Source organism: Petaurus breviceps, unplaced genomic scaffold, assembly GCF_028583685.1.
Source record: "Petaurus breviceps papuanus isolate PSGF00001 unplaced genomic scaffold, PetGlider_PUasm1.0 173, whole genome shotgun sequence".
NCBI lineage: Eukaryota > Metazoa > Chordata > Mammalia > Diprotodontia > Petauridae > Petaurus > Petaurus breviceps.
Window position 1 is genome coordinate 7,211,791 of NW_027185759.1, and position 8,187 is coordinate 7,219,977.

General features: G+C 38.5%; 1 long non-coding RNA gene across 1 annotated transcript in view; it reads right to left on the bottom strand.

The window, feature by feature from the left end:
• Positions 1-6,629: 6,629 nt before the first annotated feature.
• LOC138157828 (uncharacterized) overlaps positions 6,630-8,187 on the bottom strand; it is a 2,574-nt gene continuing 1,016 nt past the window's right edge. Inside the window, exons 2-3 of the long non-coding RNA XR_011167472.1 lie at positions 7,854-7,980; positions 6,630-6,877 (exon numbers count right to left, since the gene is read on the bottom strand). This is a non-coding gene — a long non-coding RNA (uncharacterized lncRNA). The remainder of the gene's footprint in view (positions 6,878-7,853; positions 7,981-8,187) is intronic.

Consider the following 8,187-nt stretch of genomic DNA (forward strand, 5'->3'; position numbering starts at 1 on the left):
ATTCCTAGGAGTTTTCTTTTTGGCATCTTTTTCAAGAGGTGATTGGTGAACTCTCTCAATTTCTATTTTGCCCTCTAGTTCTGCAGCATCAGGGCAATTTTACTTGATATTTTCTTGAAAGATGGTGTCTAATTTATTTTCAACTTTAAATATATATATATATTTAAACATTTGATTTTAAAACTTTAAAAATTTTCAACTTTAAATATATATATATATATATATATATATATATATATTTAAACATTTGATTTTAAAACTTTGAGTTTCAGATTTTTTCACTTCTTCCCTCCACACCCACTCCCACTGGGAAGATAAGTAATTCAATATATTCAATATATAGTAATTCAACAGTACGTGTGTTGTTATGCAAAATATTCCCATTATAGGTATATTGTGAAAGACTATTTTTTCTTCCATCTTATCCTGCCCCTCACTTATTTTATTGTCTCCTTTGACCCTGTCCCTTTTCAAAAGTGTTTGCTTCTAACTACCTGCTCCCCCAATCTGCCCTCCCTACTATCATCCCCTCTCTTATGCCCTTCCCCCCTATTTTCCTGTAGGGTAAGATACCCAATGGAATGAGTATGTTATCCCCACCTTAAACCAAATTCAATGAGAGTAAGGTTGTCCCATTCCCTTTCACTTTCCTACTCTTCCCCTCCATTGTAACAGTTTTCTCTTGCCTCTTTTATATGAGATAATTTACCCTAATTTATATCTCCCTTTCTCTTTCTCCCAATATATTCCTCTCTTATCTCTTAATTTTATTTTTTTAGATATCATCCCTTCATATTCAACTAATCCTGTGCCCTGTCTATGTATACATGAACATACCTATGCATACCCTCACATATATATTTATACACACCTACTCCCTCATATATATATTCCCTTTAACTGTCCTCATAATTAGAACAGTCATATAAGTTACAATTATCATTTTTTGATGTAGGAATGTAAATAGCTCAAATTGAATAAGATCCTTATGATTTCTTTTTTCAGTTTACCTTCTCATGCTTCTCTTGCTTCTTGTATTTGAAAGTCAAATTTCCTGCTCAGCTCAGGTTTTTCATCAAGAATGCTTGAAAACAGGTAGCACAGAAAGTAAGAGCACCAGCCCCAGAATCGGGATGACCTGGATCGAATCCCGGCTCAGACACTTAGCACCCACCCAGAAACACCTGGCCGTGTAACCTTGAGCAAGTTACTTAACACCAATTGCTTAGGGGCAGCCAAGTGGCTCAGTGAGTAAGAGCACCGGCCCCAGAGTTGAGATGACCTGGGATCAAATCCAGCTCTGATACTTAGCACCCACCCAGAAATAACTGGCCGTGTAACCTTGAGCAAGTTAGTTAACCCCGATTGCTTTAAAAAAAAAAAAAGAATGCTTGCAAATTCTCTATTTCATTGATTTACCATATTTTCCCCTGATACATAATACTCAGTTTTGCTGGGTAGGTGATTCTTGGTTTTAATCCTAGCTCCTTTGACATCTACAATATTCTATTCCAAGCCCTATTATTCCTTAATGTAGAAACTGCTATGTTTTGGGCTATTCTGTTTGTGTTTACACAATACTCAAATTGCTTCTTCCTTATTGCTTGCAGTATTTTCTCCTTGAGCTGGGAACTCTGGAATTTGGCTATAATATTCCTAGGAGTTTTCTTTTTGGGATCTTTTTCAAGAGGTGATTGGTGAACTCTCTCAATTTCTATTTTGCCCTCTAGTTCTGCAGCATCAGGGCAATTTTACTTCATATTTTCTTGAAAGATGGTGTCTAAGCTCTTTTTTGGTCATGGCTTTCAGGTACTCCAATAATTTTAAAATTATCTCTCCTGGATCTATTTTCCAAATAAGTGTGTGTGTGTGTGCTTTTTCAATTTCCAATGAGTTTTTTCACATTGCCTTCTATACTTTCATTTGTTTGAATCTGTTTTATAGTACCTTGATTTCTCATATAGTCATTAGCTTCCACTTGCTCCAATCTAATTTTGAAGGAATTGTTCTCTTCAGTGAGGTTTTGAAATTCCTTTTCTATCTGACAAATTTGGCTTTTTAAGGCATTCTTCTCCTCATTGGCTTTTTGGGCCTCTTTTGCCATTTGAGTTAGTCTCTTTCTCAAGGTTTTATTTTCTTCAGTCAGGCTGTTGACACACTTTTCTTGATTTTCTTGCATCATTCTCATTTCTTTTCCCAATTTTTTTTCCTCCACTTCTCTTACTTGATTTTCAAAACCCTTCTTGAGATCCTCCATGGCCTATAACCAATTCATATTTTTCTTGGGAGCTGTTGATTCGGGAGTTCTTACTTCATTGTCTTCTTCCCATTGCATGCTTTGATGCTTTTTTCTCCAAAAAAGGAATCGATGGTAGGATTGCATTTCCTATGCTTTCTCATGTTGTCAGTCAATTACTTGACTTTCAAACTCTTGCCACAGTAGATTTCTGCTTTCAGAATGGAGAGAGCTTTATTCCAAATAGCTGTGTTTTTCACAGCTGCCAGAGCAATTAGGAAGGCACCCTCTGTGCAGCCCCCAAGGTTCTGGCCCCTGTTCACATACCCCTGGACTACCACCCAAGACCAGGATCCAGTTCCAAGCAGATTAAAACAAGAGTGATTACCCTATGAATGGTTCCTTGGCCCCCCTACAATCTGCACACCAGGAGGTCCTGAGGCAGCCACACAGGGCAGTCTCAGACACTTCTCACCCCGGCGACAGGAGATGGACTACACTTTTCTGTCAACCCCTGTTCCAACAGAGTTGCACACTGACCTTTTACTTTGTCTTTGGCATTTATGGCTTCAGACATCTGGAAACTGCCACAGCTGCTGGTGCTTCACTCTCCTGAAGTCTGCTTCAGCTGCTGCTGGTTAGGGCCGCCCTGGGGCTAAAACTGAAAGGCTCACAGGGGGCTGGGCTTGGCTCCAAGCAAGGTGTGATAGCCCCTCTTTGTCACTTTGTGGTTTCTGCAGCACTAAAATTTGTTTAGAGTCATGTTTTACATGCATTGGAGGAGGTCAATCATCATTCTTCTTGATCCCTCTGCATCATTGGACATTGTTGATAACCATTTTTTCCCTTGATATTCTCTGCTTCCAAAGTTTTCATGATACTATTCTCTCCTTTATCTCCCCCTGCCTATTTGACCACTTTCAATTCTTCCTTCCTCATTCCTTCTCCATATCAACCTACTAACCAAGATTGTGTCCTGGAACCTCTCTCTCTTTCCTCTCACATGTGGTAATATTATATATTTCCATAGGTACAATTATAATTTCTGTACAAATAATTTCTAATCAAATAAATCCTAGTTCTTTGACTGGTTATGTAACAAATGGTATCAATAGTGTGAGGCACCTCCTAAATCTGGGACATGCAGAAAAGGTTTCTGTCTCCTCTTCAATGTGGTGACTATCGGTCACTATTGTGGTAGGCATTTCTTGTTACTACTTCTCCAGACATTCTCTTGTGTATTTAAACTAATGCTTTATTTATGCATTTAATTTTTTTATTCATGATAAACTTGTAATATTTCTACTATGTATGCACACATACGCACACACACATACATAGAAAATCTTAGCAAGATGAACCACAGAGACCATGTATGAAAATGAGATGAGATTACATACCATGAGATTAGATACCCTCACTTATCCAGTGGAAGGAGAAAGGTGAATTTTCTCACTTCTTCTCCAGAGCTCAAACTAGTCAAAACTGTTTCAAATACTTAGACTTTGTTTCAGTGGTCATTATGTTTGTTTCATTGTCATAATTGTGTAAATCAGGGATTCTGAATTTAATTTTTTTTTGACATAAACTCTTTTGACAATGTATTGAAGTCTGTGAACCCATTCTCAGGAAAAAAAAAACCTACAAACATTTTTATATTGATACATGTATGTATCAATATATATTATATATATATTATATATATATTATATTATATTATATATTATATTATATATAATGTATATATGTAATACATATATTCTCTCTATATATAATCTATACATAAATATAATTCTTTATATATATATATATATATATGTTAAATTCCCAGAATCCATATCCATTTATAGACTGATTGGTGGACTTTTCTCTTCTTTTGTTCACTGTTTTCTTCAGCATTTCAAAGGAGTCTTCCATTTTTCTTTGAATATCGGATGCCAATTGTATCTCACAGTACAATCATCCCATCCTATCCCTACACTATGTTTCTTTTTTTTTTCCTACCATTCTCCAATTGAATGGTCTGACAGGCAGGTTTAGAGAATGGGTCCATTAAGGTCCATTAGGAGGGATGAAAGCTGAAGGACATCTTGGGCATATGTGAAGATGTGTCCATAGGTCTCTCCATCAAACTCTCTACAGGTTTGGAAGCTGCTGAAACTTACTCTCCCTGCTATTGTCCATTCCAAAGGATATTTTTATTTGTGTTTATTTCAAGCCAGGTAGTTAAAAACTCTTGAGGAGGATCACCCACAGAGAAATGCCAAGAGTGTTTTGACCAAGGGTGTCTTCCCACAAGCTTATCAGGTGAAAAGTAAAATCAATGAGAAAATAAATGAGTCATTTCCCCAATACAATGACATTGGTTGGAAGTCAAATGTTTTGCTCAACCTTTAAATGAGCTTTTCCTTATTATTTTGTACATTATAACACGAGGCCTCTGGCCTTGGTCCAAGTCCTACTGATAATGACTTCCACAATAGCCCAAACATCTGGCCTGCTTTCTCCACTCAGCTTCTGGCACTGGAATCAAAGTTCATCATATCTCTCCTAAGCTATTATAATAACAATGCCATTGCCTTCAGTCTCTCACTTTCCTGGGATTTCCTTCTTATTGGAAAGTGATACCATGGCCTGGAGTTGGGAAAATTTGATTTCAAGTCTGGCTAGCTGTGTGATCCTGACCAAGTCACACAACCTCCCTTTGCCTCAGTTTCCTTATCTGTAAAATAAGAATAATGATAGAACCTACCTCCCAGGGATCTTGTGATGATCAAACAAGACAATATTTGTTAAAACCTTTGCAAACTTTAGCTCACTATATAAATTTAATAACTACCTATCATCATCATCATCAGTTAGTGACATAGACGAGAATTGTCCCAACCGGGCAGGCATGAATGGATTGCAGTGTGTATCACTAGAGGGAATACTTTTGTCAATGACATTAAAGATAGAGTTGAAAATTTTCAATCCCATATGATCCAACCCCTCCCCTTTTCTCCAGTATGTCCCTCAGGATAAGGAGTTTGTTGACTTTCTGTCTTGGTATCCCTGACTCTAAGCACAGAGCCTCCCACACAGTAGGTACTTTGAGTAATGTTTCTAGAATTAAAGAGAACCAAACATTTGAATTCCCGCTGCATGTTGGAGGCCACAGCTGCCTCAGCTGCTAGTTAGCACTCGTTTTGATCTTTTCCTGCTGAAGACTTGGGAGTGTAGTTCAAAGACAAGAACCAAAAACACAACGGAGGGGGTATTTTATAGCAACTTAAAATAAATAAATTCCTACTTTAACGACAAGAGGTATAGGAGTTGTTTGTGGTTGTTGTTTTCTTACCAAACCAGACTATTGGGAGCAGATATTATTTCCCTTTGAGTATTATTCAATGACTTGTTGAATCCCTGGGAGATTCCAAAGGTTTTGGCAGCTTACAAACTGAGAGGGTTTGCAGTCCCTGAACTTCTGGGTTATGGGAGCTTGATAATCCCCATGAAGGAGAGGTGCTTTGCTTGGCTCCATGGCCCAAACCCCTGCCACACTCCAGAATATCCCCATTGCTCATGACCTGCAAGCTGATGCAAATCCATCTCTATGACTCAACATCAGCTAAAGCACCCAGTCACTGCCTAACTAGAGAATGATGTTGGAGAATCTTGGAAGTGAAAGGGATTGTGCAGATGAGCTAGCCTAAGCCTCCAGTCCCAGAATGCCTGGGACCAAACTGAAGACAAATGTCCAGCCAATCTTAGCTTGAGGACCTCCCATGAGGGGGACATTGTACCCGCTGGAAGATATTGAAATGGAGGAGGGATTTCCTTACATTCAGCCTAAGATTGGCTTTTTTCTTCCATTTTCACCCTTAGTTCCTAGACCTGCCCTTTGGGCCAAGTACTTCAAACTCCTGTATATTCCTACACATGAGAGTCCTTCATTTCTTTTGAGTTATATATTTTCCCCTCATATTTTTGTTTGCCTTCTACCTCAACCTTAGATCCTTTAACTAGCACTCAAATAGCATGTTCCCCAAGACTATCATCATTTGGGTTCTTCACTTTGGGACATGCTTCAGAGAGTCTGTATTTCCTCAAATATGGCATCTGTAACCGATAATGCAGAACCAATGCAGAGTAGTGGGATCATAACTTCCCTTGTGTATAGTATGGAATGGAACTACCTTTGGGGTCTGCTGTGTTCCAATGAGTCACTTGGAACCAAATTCCTCAGATCTGCTCTTCATCTATAACTTCAGCCACCTTTAAAATGGTAACACTGATTTTGAAACCCACATGTAAATATTTAAATGTATTCCATTTAAAGGTTATCTGATTAGATCCAGTTCAAACTGTCAAAAACTTTTTCTTTTTTTTTTTTTTTTGGGGGGGGAAGAGGTCAGTTGTCATTGAGAGTTTTATTTCTTTAACTATTTGGCTTCCTGAAATTTTGATATGTACAATGTCCTGTTTTCATCCAGGACAATCAGGAAAATGGTAAGCAGTGTAGGACCAGTGAGGGATTTCTGAAGCACTTCAGTAGAGCATGGCTGACAACGTGAAATCTGTCCATCAATGCTTTGCTTTCAGTCATCTAGTCTCTTCCGAGTTCAGCTAAATGCAGTCATTTACATCTCTCCAACATGGCTGTGAGGAGAGCAGCAAAGATTAGGACCATTATAAAGACATTTAGGCTAAATTGCTTATATTGTTCCTTCCAATTTTGAGAGGATATGGTTCTATAAGCTATAACTCATTCATGTATCATTAACATTTTGTTTAAAAAAAAAACAGTTGGTTTATATATGATATATCCATTATCCCAGTCCAAATGCAGAGTCATCACTGAAAGGGAAAAGAGTGTGTTATGTTACTAGTAACAGCAACAATAATCAGAACAACAATAACAAATGAGCCCTTGAACCCACCAGAGCACCGTGAAAATGCTCTACTGTGTCTAAGATCAGTATGGGTGCCTCCTTCCTTCACTGAAGGTCATGAACCTTCCAAGCCTCAATAGACAGTCTTCATAAGTGTCCAGGGCTGAAAATGCCATTATCTTGAAGCCAGTTGGTGAGAATCCTGTCTAAATTTAGACTGGTCCTTGGACAAATAGTATACAATTCATCATTGGGCCCATAGCCACAGCACTTTCCAGCTAAGTGGAATTCATGGGCTTATAGAATAAGTTGAAGGGAACTTTTTGGCATCTAGGCCAACCTTCTGATTTTACAGATAAGAGAACTGAGGTACAAAAAAAGTGGTGACTTACCCTAGGAAACACAAGTCATTGTCATTGGAGATGGGATTTTTATGTTATCCCAGCCCCATTGCTCCCTTCGCTGAAGCTGCACTTCATTTAAAGTGTTCCAAGGCCATATTATTGTAGCAATCTCAGAGAGTGGGTTAATGTTTAGATGTTTACATTTGTTAAAGTGGTTTTGCTACTTAGTTCATGTGTTCAATATTAGGCAAATGAGTTAACAGTCCAAATGGGAGAATTCCATTTGATATGGTCCTCCTTTATTTTACAAAGAAAGGACATGTTTCCCTGCCCTACTGGTAAGAAGTGTGTGTGTGTGTGGGGGGGGGATTTGGAGAGATTTTAACAGGGACCACTTACATTTCCAATGGTACAGATGGAACAGAATCCAGGTGGACATGATCGGGAACACAGGGGATGACTGAGAAGCAAGGAGACCCATTTTTCCTGTGTCTTGCCTCTGTTCCCAGAGAGGGACACCAGGGAACTAAAAAAAAAAAGGAAATTAGACATTGAATCTCTTCATAAATTGATAAGAGGGAATATGAGGGACCCTGCACTTGTACCAACATACAGATAGAGAGACCTATCTGCATAAACATATATGTGTACTGGCACAACTCAGGGCCCTGCATGCCAATATGTTGATGTGTGCATACACACATGCATATACACCCATAGATACATGCACACA